Here is a 16,425-nt window from a genome sequence, read left to right on the forward strand (position 1 = left end):
TCTGAACTAATTGCCTCTTTCCCGCTAACAAGAGAATTTCCTCAGTTGAACTCAGCTGAACTGGGTCTCGAAGATGATGAGGAAAGGCCCTGCTTTCATGTAATTGTAGCCTCTTGTTCTTGTGGCTGTCACATGGAATCGATGTCGTTGTATAAGAAGGACCAGGCTTCGCATCCATTAAAGTCTTTGCTATTATGTGGAGTATGGAACTCTGAAACCCTCTCAGATGGTAACAGAAAGAGCAGTGAAGGATGAATGAATGAACTGGGGCAGAAAAAAAAAACTTATTTTGTTGTAGAAATCTTTTCTACCTAGTTCGCTGAAGGGATACTGGATGCTCATTTATTGAATGTTGTAAGTCTCCTTGGTCTCTGTGATGTGAGATCAGGCAAAAGATGAGCAGAAAACACAGAAAAGGTGATTAACAATTGGAACAGTTAAATGGTGCTGCTGCTGCTGGTGGTGGTGGTGGTGTGTGTGTGTGTGTGTGTGTGTGTGTGTGTCTGTCTGTCTGTCTGTCTGTCTGTCTCTCTCTCTCTCTCTCTGTCTCTCTCTCTCTCTCTCTGTCTCTCTCTCTCTCTCTCTCTCTCTCTCTCTCTCTCTCTCTCTCTCTCTCTCTCTCTCTTAAATGGCCTTGGAATAAGGAATGGTTAAGCCCAATTTTGATTTTATACAAATCATTTCATAGGCTGCCTGGATATATTTTTTAATTTTATCATACATTTAGAAACTTGGGTAGCTCACAGAGGAACGTAGGGCTCCTAATTCTTAGAAATTAGATATTTAGAAAGAGCAGCCAGGGGGTAGACAGAAAGAAATAAAAAGTTTTAACAAATGAAAATTTTGATTAAAATGTTGGTCTCACTATAAATATAAACTATCTCATCCATGTCTGCATGCTTACCAGTGTGCACCTATATGTGCATTTATAAATGACCACATGCCAAAAAAATTTAAGTCTAGGCAATTTCAGGTGAAATAATACATATGTCTCAATTGCATAGATGTAATGGACAAGAGTTTAGAAAAAAAATAACTGTAACAATTTTTAAAATAGCTCTGGAGTTTTCCATTTACTCACTGGGACATTTTCATCTATTTAAAGGCAAACATCTTATCAGCCATTGGATTAAGAGACAAAGAAGACCCATGTATTTATTTCATAGATGGACTACTGATACAGATGGGACTATTAAAATCATGTTATAGAAATGCGAGTAGAGAGGATTTTAAATTGGATTTAAGTTTATCTATGAGTGAAGTGTCCATTTGATGAAAATGAGTGACTAGAGGGTCAAGATGACTCAACCTTCCAAATAACCGAAGCGATACTGCAACCATTAACTGAATCATTTATCATTGGACTGTAAATTATAAATTTAAAATCTTTAATACCTCTTTCACTGCTACTGCACAGCAGAGGAGTCTTTGCCTTAAGGACACAAACGAGGAGAAAATTATTGGATTTTTAGTACTTACAGGTTGAGACCAATTCAGTTATTGCAGATTTAAGTATTCACAATAGCTTCTTCATCAAAGACTGAGACTAGGCTAATTAACAAATTGTAACAACCTAGGATATTTTTATCTGGCTTTTGTTATTCTCTCATAATTTCATATATAATGTATTCGAATCATACCTCCCACCTTTTATATTCTTTTATCCCTCTCTACCTCTGAACAGAATCCTCTTCTCTAATTTCATGTCTTCTCCCTACCTGGTCTCTGTGTACAGGTGAGTTTATGTGTGTCCAACTGCATTTATTTAGGATTGTGTGTCTGCATGAGCATTGGCAGTATGGTATTGACTTCAGGAAGGGCAAATTACCAGTGGCCACACCACTGAGTAATGTGACTCCTCTCCCTCAGCAACCATTAACTGCCTATAGCTCCTCAGGAAGTGGAGTGGCCTGTCCTATCCATTATGGAATATTGAGGGGCTCAGTCTTATGCTGACCTCATGTGGGTAGCTATCTGTTCATGGATACCACACCCTTACATTTAGAGGACAGTGTTCCACAACACTCCTTCCTATCCTCTAGCTCTGATATTCATTCTGCACCCTTTTCTACAATATTCTGTGAGCCCTTAAGGGGGTATTATAGATGTCACTTCAAGGGGTTGAGCCCTCAACTTATTCTCAGCACACTAACCAGTTATGGGTCTTTGCATTAATCATTACCTACTGCAAACAGACACTTCTCTGGCCAAATCTGAGAGCAGCACTCAGCCATGCATATAAACATAAATATTTAAAGGGCAGTTTAATAGCATGTCCATTTACCAAAACAATAACAGATTCCCTCTAAATTCCCCTTAACCATGTTTAAAGTACCCCACATAAATGTCTCCTGTGGAATATGCTTAAAATGTAGTCAGAAAGCAGTTGATTACCCCATAACAACTACACTACTATTGCTTGAGTATGGACGCCATGGCTATCACATTGATATTATAGTTAACAGGGTTCATAGCTAGATAGGGCTGTTGATGACCTTTCTCCCCAGCAGCCTCCCCAGCACCTTTTAACATTATGAGAGCTAGCTAGCCTTGAGGATGCTTCCAGCTCAGTTCCAAGTGTGTAGTGTTCTCAGCAACAGGATTTTATCATCTAAACCTGGTAGGTAATCAAGAGCAATGGGATGGCCTCTACAGTCTCAGATTTTAATGAAAGGGTTTAGTTGACAAATGCAAAATAATTAGAGTCACGGAAATATTTTTTTCTAATTGCTTTTAAGCTACAAACTTCCACAATATAAGTAATTAAAAATATTATTTCTCAGGAAAAAGCGGTCATTACACTGATAAGCTTTGTTCTGGGTGATGAATAAATATATGTGTTCTTGAATGAAGAGCAATTAAGAAATTTTAAAGTAAAAAGACAAATTTTCAGTTCCCACTTTGGGCAGAACACTGGCCTTCGTGATGATAGTGACACTGGAGAGGCAGACCCCAAAATGAGTCACACAGGGACAAAGAATCCCCAGCTGGGAAGGCTCATTGGGTCACCATGATCTGGGCACAGGATCAGAAACATTCCATTAGCCAGGGCCACTTCCTGACAAGGCTTCCAAAGCTAGACTGTCTTTCTCCAAGGCCGACACAGAGAGCCAGGAGACTCTTCGTCTCTATGCCAAGGGCCTCTTCGTCTCTAGCTGCCTTCAAGGGCCTCTTCGTCTCTAGCTGCCTTTCCCTAGTTAGGCCCCACTATTTTTTTTTTTAATCACAATTTAAGAGCCAATTGGAATTACTTTCTTTTTCTCTATTTAGACAAAGATATAAAAAGCCCATTACTTCATCTACCTTCAGCATACCCCTCTCAGGACCTCTCAGATACTGAATGTTTCACTGTTATTTCTGCTTTTGTGAAGTCCCCCATCTTTTTCACTTCTGGGTGTCCTGTACCTTAGGCTTCTTGCTTGTGAGACAAGAACCAGATGGAAAAGAAGTATTTGCTCTGTTTCTCTAGAGCTGTGTTGGATATCACCTCTACAAAGGGTTATGTTCTAGAACCCTGGAGTCTCAGATGCAAAGTTGGAATTTTTGACATAATTTCTCAGTTGTCAATTATATTTCAATCAATTAAAAATGTTCCCAGACTAGGGATATATTTTGTTGGAACAGCACTTCCCTAGTATTTATTTATACACTTATAAATGTAAGTGAAAGTGTTCTAAAAACGAAGGAAGGTGAGCATCTCAGTCAGTTTGGGCCACTACGACAGAGTACTGTAGGACTTTAAGACTTAGCTGCTTACACAGCAGTGGCTTGTTTCTCACAGTAGGCCTATTTGTTGGATGCTAGCAGGGCCAAGAGTCTGTGAGTGTCCTCTGTAGGTAATTTTCTTTTTTCCATGTCTTCACATAGAAGACAAAAGAGAGAAAAAGATCTCTCTTCCCTTATTACAGGTGTAATAATCCAATCATGAAGGCTCCAAGCTCAGAGTCTAATTACATCCCAAAGGCCCCACTTCATAATAATATCACAATGAAGTAAAAGGTTTCACATATGAATGGGACTCACAGGGACCCTACCACTTACTAACGATCTATTGACCATAAACAGATTCTGGGAGAGGGTTAGGCATAATATCCACTTGTAAAGCTATAATGAGCTGACTAGAATTTCCAAACTCAAGGTCACACAGATGACCCTAAACTGTATGAGACAGCAAACAAAAACAAAACCAGGAAATAGGAGAAAGAGTTTTGTAAGGGGTTGGGGCCAATAAGGATGGGAGAGGTAATGGGATGGAGAGTGACCAGAAAACTCAGTTTGTATGTTATGATATTGTGAAAGAATGAAGTTTATTAACAAAAGAGCATATGAGTAGAGACATTGACTCAATAGAATGTGCATGAGCTAGCTCTCTCTGCCCTTGATGATACAGACCCTGGACACAAAAGACAGTTTTCAAAAGGAGGTAAGCAGACAGCCCCAGAAATGCTTTTTTAATTCAGCCAGCAATTAAGAGATAGCAATAATAAAGAAGTGATATATAATAAGACCCACAAGATGTGACTATGAAACTTTAAAAATGTGATTCTAAGGATGCTTCCATTTAAATCATTCATATGCTGGTATCTGTAGGAGAGAGAAGAGTTTGTGAAGTTCTCTAAGCAATGTCAGTTAGGTGTCCCAAATGATCAGCTCATCTTGGCAAAACTTAGAGAAATAATTTGTGGCTTCATTCATCCAAAAAATGTTCATTGAAAACCAATTTCACAGTAGATAAAATTCTGTACCTCCATGAAGTAAAGGTTAAGTGGTAGAAAGCAGTGGACACACAACTAAGTTCTAATTTGTTAGACAATGATACATATTAAATAAAGTGTGGAATAAGTGCTAATGATGAGTCCTTCATTGTTGACACAAAAACTGCTGCGTTCAACAATAGGTGCTTATAACATGTGTGTCTGTAGCCACTCCCATGATGACCTTGTCTAAGGTTGGCTGAATGAAGCAGACCGCAGCAAAGGTAACGGGGCACCTGTGCTTGACTGACATTTGTCTCAATCTCATGTATGTACCCTAATCTGACATTTAGGGCTTTAGAAAAGATTAGGAGAACATGTGGAAACAGCCTAGGTCTACTGGGGATGTCTTTCTGTATGCTGCGGATGTGTGTTGCTCTGATTTGGTTGATAAATAAAACTGATTGGCCAGTAACCAGACCGGAAGTATAGCATAGGCAGTGTAAGCAAAGAGGAGAATTCTGGGAGGAGGAAGGCTGAGTCAGGATTTGCTAGCCAGACACAGAGGAAGCAAGATATGAAGGCAGAACTGAGAAAAGGTACCAAGCCATGTGGCCAAACATAAATAAGAATTATGGGTTAGTTTAAATGTAAGAGCTAGTCAGTGGTAGGCCTGAGCTAATGGCTGAGAAGTTTTAATTAATATAAGCCTCTGTGTGTTTACTTGGGTCCAAGCGACTACAGGACTGGCAGGTGAGAGAGATTTGTCCTGACCATGGGCCAGGTGGGACACAGGAAAACTTCAGCTACATAGGCCTCTTGAGCTTTTCCGACTGTATCTAGAGCATCATTGCTTTCCATTCATTCTACTGTTCAATGAACACGAATGTATGTCGACTTCAGCATCACTATGACAAAACACGTGCCCTAATCAACTCAAAGGAAAAGTATATCTGGGCTCATGATTTCACACTATAGTTGTTTGGCTCTGGGACATGAGTAGGGCATCAAGACAGCAGGAGCTCTACTTCTCACCTCATAAAACACAGGAATCAGAGAAAGCAGAAGAGTCACTGAGTGCTAGGTGTAACCTTGAAATGCATGTCCCTCAGTGATCCACTTTCTCCAACTAAGCCTACATCCTAAACTCTCCAGAAACTTCCAAAAGAAGTTTCCACCACCAGCTGGGGACCAACATATGAGCCTGTGAAGGAACATGTTCGCCAATAACAATGATATTATTGATGCTATAAGCAAAGGAGCAGGCAAGTGATACTATCTACTGGGACAGAGACCTGAAGAATCGTGTAAGAAGAATTAGGGTCAAGATGCATCTTTAAAAAGTGGTGATTAATTGAGCAATTTGATTCAATTGGTCCATATCAAGGAGGTAAAATATCTGATATAATTACTCCAAGTGCAAAGCCCATGAGGCAATATGGTGGTAATGAGAGGAAAGGTAGAAAATGAGATCCCAGACCTCTCTGGACAGGGAAAGAGGAGGGTTGCAAATCTTATAGTGCTTTGTATTAAGTTATTAAAAGTACTTCTATTTTACTTTGAGAAGTCACTTAGTGGTCATGAGGAGATACATAACTACTAGGTATTTAAGGGGCTTTTCACCATGAACAAAATGCTGGTAGGTTCGTGGATGCCACAAAAAATGAAGGTTAATAAGACATACAGAGAAATACAAACTTACAATCGATGAGAGGAACTAAAAAGCTGTACATGCACAATTGCACATGCACTACACAAACACTACACTTGTTGCCCCTTATGATAAATCCAATGACTTTCCAAGGTAGGGAGCAATAAAATCTGCTTAGTCTGAACTGAAAAGAAAATTGCCTAACTAAGCAGAGACTTCACCGTACGCTGTTGCCACACATGTGAGTGCCAAGTCCACTGCATAGTGTGTCCTTTTGCATTGTGTTTATATTTCTAAGGCATGGTCTGGCATTTAGAGTTTTAAAGTGATGTAGTTACCTATTTACAGTAACTTAATATATGCAACCCCAAACACACACACACACACACAAACACACACACACACACACACACACACACACACACACACACACACACAAATGAAATTAAAATTCTCCCAAATAAAAAGAAACAAAAATCAGTCATACCTTATGTTCAGGAGTAGTTGACCAACATATAATGGACTCCATAGTTGTTTATTTCTTTTTGTTTTTTGTGGGGTTTTTTTGTGTGTGTGTGCTTTTATTTGGTTAAACTTTGGAGTGTTTTTATTTTGTTATGTTTCTTTTGGGGTGTGGTATTATTTTGTTTTCTTGGTTTGGGCAGGGTTGTAATTGTATTAGGTTTTTGATTTTTGAGAAAGAACTTAAACTTGGGTGGGTAGGGAGGCAGAGGGGATCTGGAAAGACCTGGAGGAGGAGGAGAATATGATAAAATGTATTTAAATTTAAAAATTGTTTTAAATTATAAAAAATATGATATAATTTTAAAATATATGTAATCATTAAAAATATGCCATAAATAAGGAATTAATAAAATCACAAATTTTGTAAAGTTAACATAAAAAGCAATGTCATCCTTGTATATATACATAACTAAATACAACATATAACATAAAAGAAAGTCAACTTGGCAATTAGCAAATATAATAATTAATATAGTAAGAACAGTAAACACCTGAACTAATTTCCAATAAGAACATCTAAACTTTAAGAAAAAAATCTTAACTAAACTTAAATGAATGGAAATACATATCAGATACTTAGTAAAACCATATTATAAATAGATAGCTTTCCCTGAGGTGATGTACAAATTTAATGAGATAACACTGAAATGCTTTAAGCATTCTTTTTGAAAACTAGAAAAGTTAACTGTTTCACTTGAGGAAACAAATATTGAAAAAGGCAAGAAAAATACCTAGTAGTCTCAGCAGTTATTAAATATGAAAAATATCTCACAATAATGTGGAACTTATAACAAAAAACTAGATGGATTAGTGGGATAAAATGGGAAATTCAGAAACCAATTTTATTTCATATCCACAATATATAAAATCTCAAGGGTGATAGCTCAAGTTTCTTAGTAAGTGATATAACAATAACTTGATAATCGAGTGGGGAAAACATAAAGGCTACATGTGCCCCTTTCGCCAGACATGAGAGTAACTTCCCAAAGTATCAAGATTATTCTAAAATAATCTATACTGCAGTACTGAAAGTTAATTAAAATTATTTCTTCTATCATCTCTGCTGTTTGTGGTGATTGTTCCCAAAATGTCCATGTGTTAAAGACATAGTCACCCAGATGGTACTATTGGAAGATGGTGGCTTTTAGGAGGTGGGGCTTTACAGGGCGCACCTAAGTAATTGGGAATCCTCTCAAGGATTAGGAACTGTTGCCAGTTCTGTCTCTGTCCCCTCTCCTCCCTTTCCTTCTCCTTCTCCTTCCCTTTCCCTCTCCCTCTCCCTCCCTCCTCCCTCTCCCTCTCCCTTTCTCCCTGTGAGTGTATTAGTTTCTTTTCCTGTTGTTGTGTTAAAATACCCCAACAAAAGCAACTTGAGATGAACATTGAAGAAGCACCCTTTAATCTCAGCACTGGGGAGGAGGGGCTGAGTGCAGAATCAGATGGATCTTTGAGTTCCAGGCCAGCCTGGTCTACAGAGCGAGTTCCAGGGCAGCCAGAGCTATACAGAGAAAAACCCTGTCTGGAAAAACAAACCAAAAATAAACACAGCAATTTGAGGGGAGGGGAAAGATCTCTTTTACTTACAGTCCCGGGCACAGACCATCACAATGGGGAAATCTGGACAACAGAGGAATAAGGCAGTTGGTCACATGACACCTGCCGTCATGAAACAGGAAGTGGTGATTTCTGGTGCTTAGCTCAAGTTTTTTTTGTTGTTGTTTTGTTTTGGTTTGGTTTGGTTTGGTTTTTGTTTTGTTTTGCTTTTTTGTGCAGTCCAGGACCTAAACCAGGGAATGGTGCCCCATGGGTTCAGGGTGGGTCTTCCCATCTCAATTAACATAATCAAGAAAATCCCCCACAAGCACCTGTAGAGGTTTGTATTCCACATGAATCTAGAGCCTGCTGAATTGACAAGCAGTATTAAACACGTGAGGCGAGTCCAATTCCCTCCCACCACAATGTGTTCTCTCCTCCGACTGGGACCGCTAATAACATCAAGTATTATGTTATAGTAATGGAAAGCTAATATAATTTAAAGGTAGGAAAATATGCCTCCTATAATCATGTTTGGAAGTAAGGACGTGGAAAAGGATGAGCATAAATATATAACATAAAATGATTTTGTATGGCAAATTGAAAAACATTAAAGTGGTAATATCCTTAAAATATAAAGAGTTCATAAAATAAAAATAAAAAGATGTCTCTATTTTAAAGTGTGGTGGAATATTGACCTGAGAAAATTGAGCAGGAAATTAAAGGCCAGTAGTTTCTTAGGAAAGGTAGGCAGTTTTGCTGGAAATACAAAAGCAATTAAACTTCCACCAAAATGCTATTTCCTACTGAATGGGTAGACCCTCTGAAAGGCTGAAACCATACTGTCAAATTAAGGAAATGTCAGCACTCAGATAAATCTCTTCCAGAGTTATAATGTGTGTGTGCATGTGTGTGGGTGTGTGTGTGTGTGTGTGTGTGTGTGTGTGTGTGTGTGTGTGTGTGTAATTTACCCCAGAAGTAACTCTAGGAATCCCCGTGAACGACTAACTCACAGGACTCACAGGGCTACACGTTAGCCTATTAGCTGAAATAACAAAAGCCTGAAAACAGTTCAAACTCCATGAAAAAAGTAGAGTACATCCACATCCACACAGAGCAGGTGGTTGCATCTATTGGAAAGAATCAGCAGTGTCTCCACATACCATCGTATACACTCACAAGTATCTAGGTAGCAGAGTATCAAACACAGAAAAAGCATAGGAGAGAGAAGAGGATTAAAACTGTATAGTGTGTAAAAAAAAACTAAGAGTGAAAGGGATACTATATGTGTGTATGTGTGTGTGTATATATACATATATATATATGTTTAGGACTTTTGAAATATACAGAACAAAAACAGATTTTCCAAAACAATTGCCTTTAATTCAAAGTGCAAGAAGAAAAGGAAATGGGTAGAGAGGCACTGACCACCTTTAGATTGTACTTTACTGTGGTTAGACTTGATTCGGACGATAATTTAAACTGTTGATGGAACATAATTCTGTAACTTTTAAAACTGCAGTTGAAGACTTTCCACTGAAAATGTTTTTTAAATCCCGGAATTCTAGTTCAGCAGTACAGCGTTAAGTTGTTTCCTGGAGCTGGCAATACATGGCAGAAATTTCAGGACATGTGAATCGTAATACATGGGCCCTGTTTCCACTGTGCCTGGTGCTTTAGTGCTCAGCAGAGAGAGACTGAGTCTGGGAGAGCCTGGAACTGGAAATCAGGTTGCCAACCAAACAAGCAAACAATAAACTTATTTATAAGCATGAAATGCCAGCAGTTAATAATCATGTCCAGAAATAAAAAATGTATTCCTTTAATGGCCCTGATCTAATTTACGTCATCAAATACAAACACACCAGTAAGTCACCTAATTTGGTTTCTTACTCAGCTATCAGTCTGGTTTTTGACACAAAATTGACTTATTTTCCTTGCTAGTATTTCACACTTTTTAACTATCTGATGTTATATTATCTTTCCTCTTCTCTCCTCCCCTCCCCTCCCTTCTCCTCTCTTCCCCCTCCTCTCCTCTCCTCTCCTCTCCTCTCCTCTCCTCTCCTCTCCTCTCCTCTCCTCTCCTCTCCTCTCCTCTCCTCTCCTCTCTCCTCTCTATCTTTATAAGAGAAACCACAATAAAGCCGGGCACTTTTTGTTATTTACTATTTCCACCAAGTATCTGGTACTAATATCTAGCACATGGTTGATGCCAAATAAGCATTTAAAAATAAATGAAAATACGCAGGTTATCTATTTCCCATCCCTGGGAAGTAATGTGTTCACAGCATGTTGGGTCAAGTCTATAACCCAGGTATCAGGACAAATAGCATTTGGTCTAGACTTTTGATGACACTGAGTCTGGGGGTGCCTATGTGGTGGTAGACAGTGGCTAAAGTAGTGTGCTGTGAAGTCCTTTGGGATACCTTCTCATAGCTCCTAGGTGTTCACCTGGGTAGACAAGTAGTCCAGTCACATTTCTCCACATAAGTGCACGTATGGTGTCTGGCATGCAGTTAGTCCCAAGAAAACATGTCATTCCTATGTATAAATTGCCTGAAGGGACAAAGAAAAGAAGTCTGAAGAAATCATGATGACTTTCTACATCTGTCTTATTCATGTCCACATCCTGCTGCAGTGCACACAGGTGACTTATCTAGTTAATCGGAGTGTCAGGTTATTTATAATTCAATTTTTGAATTACAAAAATAGTAATGAAATAACATATACTAAATAAAACCTACTAAATCAGACCATTTATATGAAAAGGATGTGTTATTTTATAATTGATGCATCTCATCTTCTACTCACATACACAGTGAAAGGCACCAACCTGTCTAGTATGCAACACAAGAAACTTGTTCTTGACATTTCACCTGACAAAGGAGTCACTGAGTCTTCTGATTTTTGTTTGACATTTCAGTACTGACACACTAGTATAAATATAGAGGATTTTTTTTCCTATGAAGAAAATATTCCCACATTCCAAGTCCTTTCTCCTTTCATATTATACCCCGATCCTTCCTTCTGCCTATTTTCTGGTTAAAAATGTAGAAATCCAAACCTGATTCCACTTCTGGTAAATAACAAAAATACACTGACATACCTAGGCTGACCCAGGAGAGATCACTGAAGAGGCTCTTTCAGCAGAATGTCATTTTCTCATCTAAACTGTAGGTCCAGGAGTGAAGGCTCAGCTGCCTAACTGCTCTATGTTTAGATAAAAGACACATTTCTCTTCCTGTTTGTATATTCCGGGAAAGATAAGGCCTATTCTACACATCTGTGATGGGGCTGTTTCCCCAAACAGCTCAGCCCTTCTTCCCCCATCCATTATTCTCTTTCTGAACACACAATTTCTCTCTTACAATTTTTCTTTACTAGATATCAACTCACCCTGACAGTATCCAGTATCGTCATCTTCAGTGGTCCTGATGATGGATCTTCTGTAATTCAGAGACCTCTGGGCCTTTTCTGAGCTCAAATGTCTATTTGCATATTTAAAAGTAACTCTAAAGCCTTTTGGTGTTCCATGCCTGTATTCACACAGTCAGGGAGGTTAGATGGAAGAGGAGTTTATCGGGAGTGTAAGAACAGCCTGGGCTATAAGGGAAATCTTTCCTCAAATACAGAGACAGACAGAGAGAGAAAGAGAGAAAGAGAGAGAGAGGGAGAGAGAGAAAGAGAGAGAGACAGAGACAGAGACAGAGCCAGAGAGAGAGAGAGAGAGAGAGAGAGAGAGAGAGAGAGAGAGAGAGAGAGAGAGAATTGATCTCCCCTTAAAATATTTGACTGCGTGTAACAAGGTGTTTTCTAACATATTGCATGTATACTGATACAACAAATTAAATCTTTCTTTTTTATGAGAGTTATGTATTCTAATATATGGATGCCAAAAGGAAAGTAGTCTATCAAATCAATCATTTTGTACCATTGTATATTTCTAGAAATACTTGCTTCTTCAAGAACTAATCTTTTTTTTAAGAATTCAACATTTTCTATTTATTAACAAATAAAGATTACATAAATTTACAGTGTATAATTTTTTTGCAATACAATTAAGTTCTACATATTGCCTTTAAAATGATATGCCAATTAGAAATAGATCCATCCCCACACTTTAAAGCTGAGTATATATATTTTAAACTTCAAGACAAAAATCATCTGAGAATAATATACAAACTTGGCCTGAATGAGTTCCTTATAATTTCAGAAAACCAACTTGCTGCTGTTAGAACAAATAAAGATTTAACCAGGTGTAGCTGAGTTTATGTCATGTCAACAGTGACAAGTAGGTACATCTCCACCTGAGAGCTGCTGAAAGCACTATTGGATAGTTCCAGAATTTCTATGGTCTCCCTTTAGGAAACATCTGATATATTGCATTTAGCTCATACTTGCCTACTTCGGATACTCTCTTCTCTGTATAAATTTCATCCAAGAAAAAGACATTTTAACATATTTGCAAAGAATTATAAAGCTTGGTCTTTGCTCTTAAGGTACTTAAGTTGTAATAAAGAAAAGGCAAGCTGTCTGGAGACGTGGGGTTTTAGAACATTTTTGTTAAGTTCAGAAAAAAACTATATAAAAGATTCTAAAAAGACACATGTCTGTCTTTCCAAGAATTTAAATTGTGGATATTCAAGTAGTATTACCTAGGACAAGCTTGGTCAGGTTCCTTCAATCCAAAGTCTTAGTATTTGCCTAGAAAGGAAGACAATGAGTAACCATATGCTCTTAAAGGGGAGAACATATAATATTAGCCAAATATATGTCAGTATCCCCCCGCAACAAATTCATTTTTAACAAAACAAAACAAGCAAGCAAAAATAATTCATGGATATTCTACTCCCAGATATACTCTACTCTACAGAATATAGGGAGTTGGTGAGAGAGGTTTGGTCTGTGTAATATCTTCACTGAAGAAGAAACATTTTATAAAGCTAAGAATGATCCAGAATGAAAATATAGCATTAAAATATATCTAGTACTTTCATGGTTCCTAGAAGAAAGGGTTCTAGACAGACAGTAAGGCAAAGTTTTATTGGAATAGCCCTCTACTTGCAGACAGCTACAGATGACGCTACAGTATGTGGCCCCCCTCTCCCCCAGTAAGAAGCAGGTATCTCAGCCACTGAGAAATTGTCCATTAATTTTAAGATCATCAAATTTGTTTTACCCTTGCATCACAAACAAGAAGAAAAAAATGGTAAAAACTTCTTTGACACTTTAATCCTATCAAAAGTTTTAGGAAGGAATTTGCATTTCTTTAAATAATATTTCAAATAGTCTGTTAATGTTGACAAAAATTATTGACAGCCGGGCAATTTCCAATTTTATTATAAAAGGAAAAATGGCACAAGAGCATTAAGCTCTGAGATTCCCTTCCTCATGTGTCTACAATGCTTTTGATCACCCATTGAGACTGCTTCCCTTCCTGTGGCAGCTGAGAGATGATTGAGGATCTGCTACATCACCCCCATGCTAGCCCACACTGTCAGCAGAAATGGTACTCCACAGCCAACAGCTGATTCTTAAATATCTACCATGTAACAGCAGAGAAAATGAGCAAAACACCAAGGAATGAGGGAGCACAGCACACATTAGTCACCCACTGTGTGTTAGCACCTCAGTATTCACGTGTGCCAACTACCAGATGCTCACATTTGTCCTGGTTGGTGTTTTGTCAACTTGACACAAGCTGGAGTCATTTAGGAGGAGGAACTCTCAACTGAGAAAACTGTCTCCATAAAATTGGCCTGTAGACAAATCTGTCAAGCATTTTCTTGGTAGATTGATGTGGGAGGGCCCAGTCTTCTGTGGGCAATACCCCTCTTTAGCAGGTGGCCCTGTGTTATATAAAGAAAGCAGGCCGAGCAACCCGTGAGGAACAAGGCAGTAAGCAGCATTTCTCCACAGCCTCTGTTTAGGTTCTTGACTCTTGGTTCCTGTCTTGAGTTCCTGCCCTGACTTCCCTTGGTGATGGAGTACGTAAGCTGAGATAAACTCTTTCCTCCCCAGTTTGTGCATAGTCACGGTGTTTTTAATCACAGCAATAGAAAGCTAACTATGGCAGTACTCCAAAGAGTAAAGCACAGTGAGTGGCAGAGGTGCAGCCCTGGGGGTGGCCCTGAAGATGTCAGGATGTCAGCTCTGCCCTGAAAGTTATAGCGACCCAAGGAGCAGGGTCAGCAGTGACATAGTCACCCATCTGTTTCCTAAATCTCATTTGAGTAGCATTATATAGGGTGAGTGTGTGGGGTAGAAGATAGATCAGCATCAGAAAAGGTTGAACTAGGGAGGTGATACCAGCACCAAGAGTACATTTGTAAGATCTAAGTTAATGATCCTGGTAATTAAATATTGGGATGAGAAGGGAGTGGAAATGGCCTATGATATTGCTTAGTAAATATTTACATCATGCTTAAATATGCTGGAAATTCTCACAAGCACTTTACTAATCCAAACCCATTTAATACTTATGTAAAATGTCTATGGAGTAGACACTATTAGGAAGTAAAATCTATGAATGTTTCAAACAACAGACCATCAGTGAAGTACGTAAGTTGGGTACAGCCATGCCCCTTATCCTCAATTTAAACGTAATTTTACCATGAACAGAAACTAAGAGTTTATGCCCTTACCTACTGCCAGGTACTGAGGATGGAGGGATGATACAAGGATGGTGGTTCCATTAAGAGAATGATGCTGCTTCAGGAAGATGAGAATAGTTGACACATTGTATCTCCAGTGAACATGTTCACCTGATGCACATAGGAATCTTACTCTCTGTGATAAAAGATGGAGCTGGGGATATAGATTGGCTTCATGACCACATACACAAAAATACAGATGAGCATGGTTTGAGATCGCTATGAAGGGCATGCTGAGAAGATGAGTGGGAAGAATGCCGAAAACACCCTGTGTGAGATACAAGCAAAGGAAAAAATAAACCGTAGAATAAACATAAACAAAACCGGAAAATTGGAAGTATAATAAATGAGGAGTTGGGGAGAAGGAAAGAGAGAGAGAGGAGAGGGAGAGAGGAAGAACAAGAAGAGAGATAAAGATTGAAATGCCAGTAAGTTTAGCCTTATTAAAGTCCCTGATAGCCTCTGAAACAAAAGGTTCTGATATTAAAGTATGGGAGAATAAATAGGGTTGTGAGAAAACAGAGAGAAAGTAGGCAGGACTTGTCTTAGAAACAGAAACCTAAATAAATAGCCAGTTTTCAAAAACAGGGCAGCCTTGTGATATCCAAGGTAAAGTTGTAAGGTCTTCTGTGCATAGGAGCTTGCACGATGCTTTGAAAGCAGAGTTGAGTGCTAGAAGAAATGCCATCCCTATTGATTTCCTTGTGATCTGTGGAGTGTGAAAGTTCAGAAAGAGTGGAGAGGGAGGGAGGAAGAACAGACAAGAAGGGAGCCCTGAGAAATGGAGACAAGAATGCAGGTTAAAGCCAGGCAATGGTGATGCACACCTTTAATCCCAGCCCTCAGACAGAGGCAGCCTGATCGCTATGAGTTCAAGGCCAGCCTAGTCTACAGAGTGAGTTCCAGGACAGCCAGTACTGTTGCACAGAAAAACCCTGTCTCAAAAATACAAACAAACAAAAATAAATATGAAGGTTAATAGGATTTTAGTGGAAGTGGAAGAAAGTCATTGAAGGCTGTGGGGTACAGGAGCCATTGCTCAGGGAAAGAGAACTGGGTGCTGCTAGGCAGAGGCATCCATGCATCTCTGCTCTGTGGATTAACAGGAAACAAAAACAGAGAAGCCAGAACATTTTTATGATGGTGTAAATTAATAAGCATGAAGATGTGGTTTATGGACCCTAGAGGTCTCTAAGAGTCATGAAGTCAACAAGGTAAAAATGTATTTTAACAATTCTATAAAGTCATGTGGCTTTTATTAGATTAAGTTGGAGATAATATGGAAAGCATGGTTGATAAAGCTGCCAGCACTGTGAATCAACTCTGTTCTGCTACTCACCACTGTCTTCCTCACATTCACGGTACAATA

This window comes from Peromyscus eremicus, chromosome 8b, assembly GCF_949786415.1.
Source record: "Peromyscus eremicus chromosome 8b, PerEre_H2_v1, whole genome shotgun sequence".
Lineage (NCBI taxonomy): Eukaryota > Metazoa > Chordata > Mammalia > Rodentia > Cricetidae > Peromyscus > Peromyscus eremicus.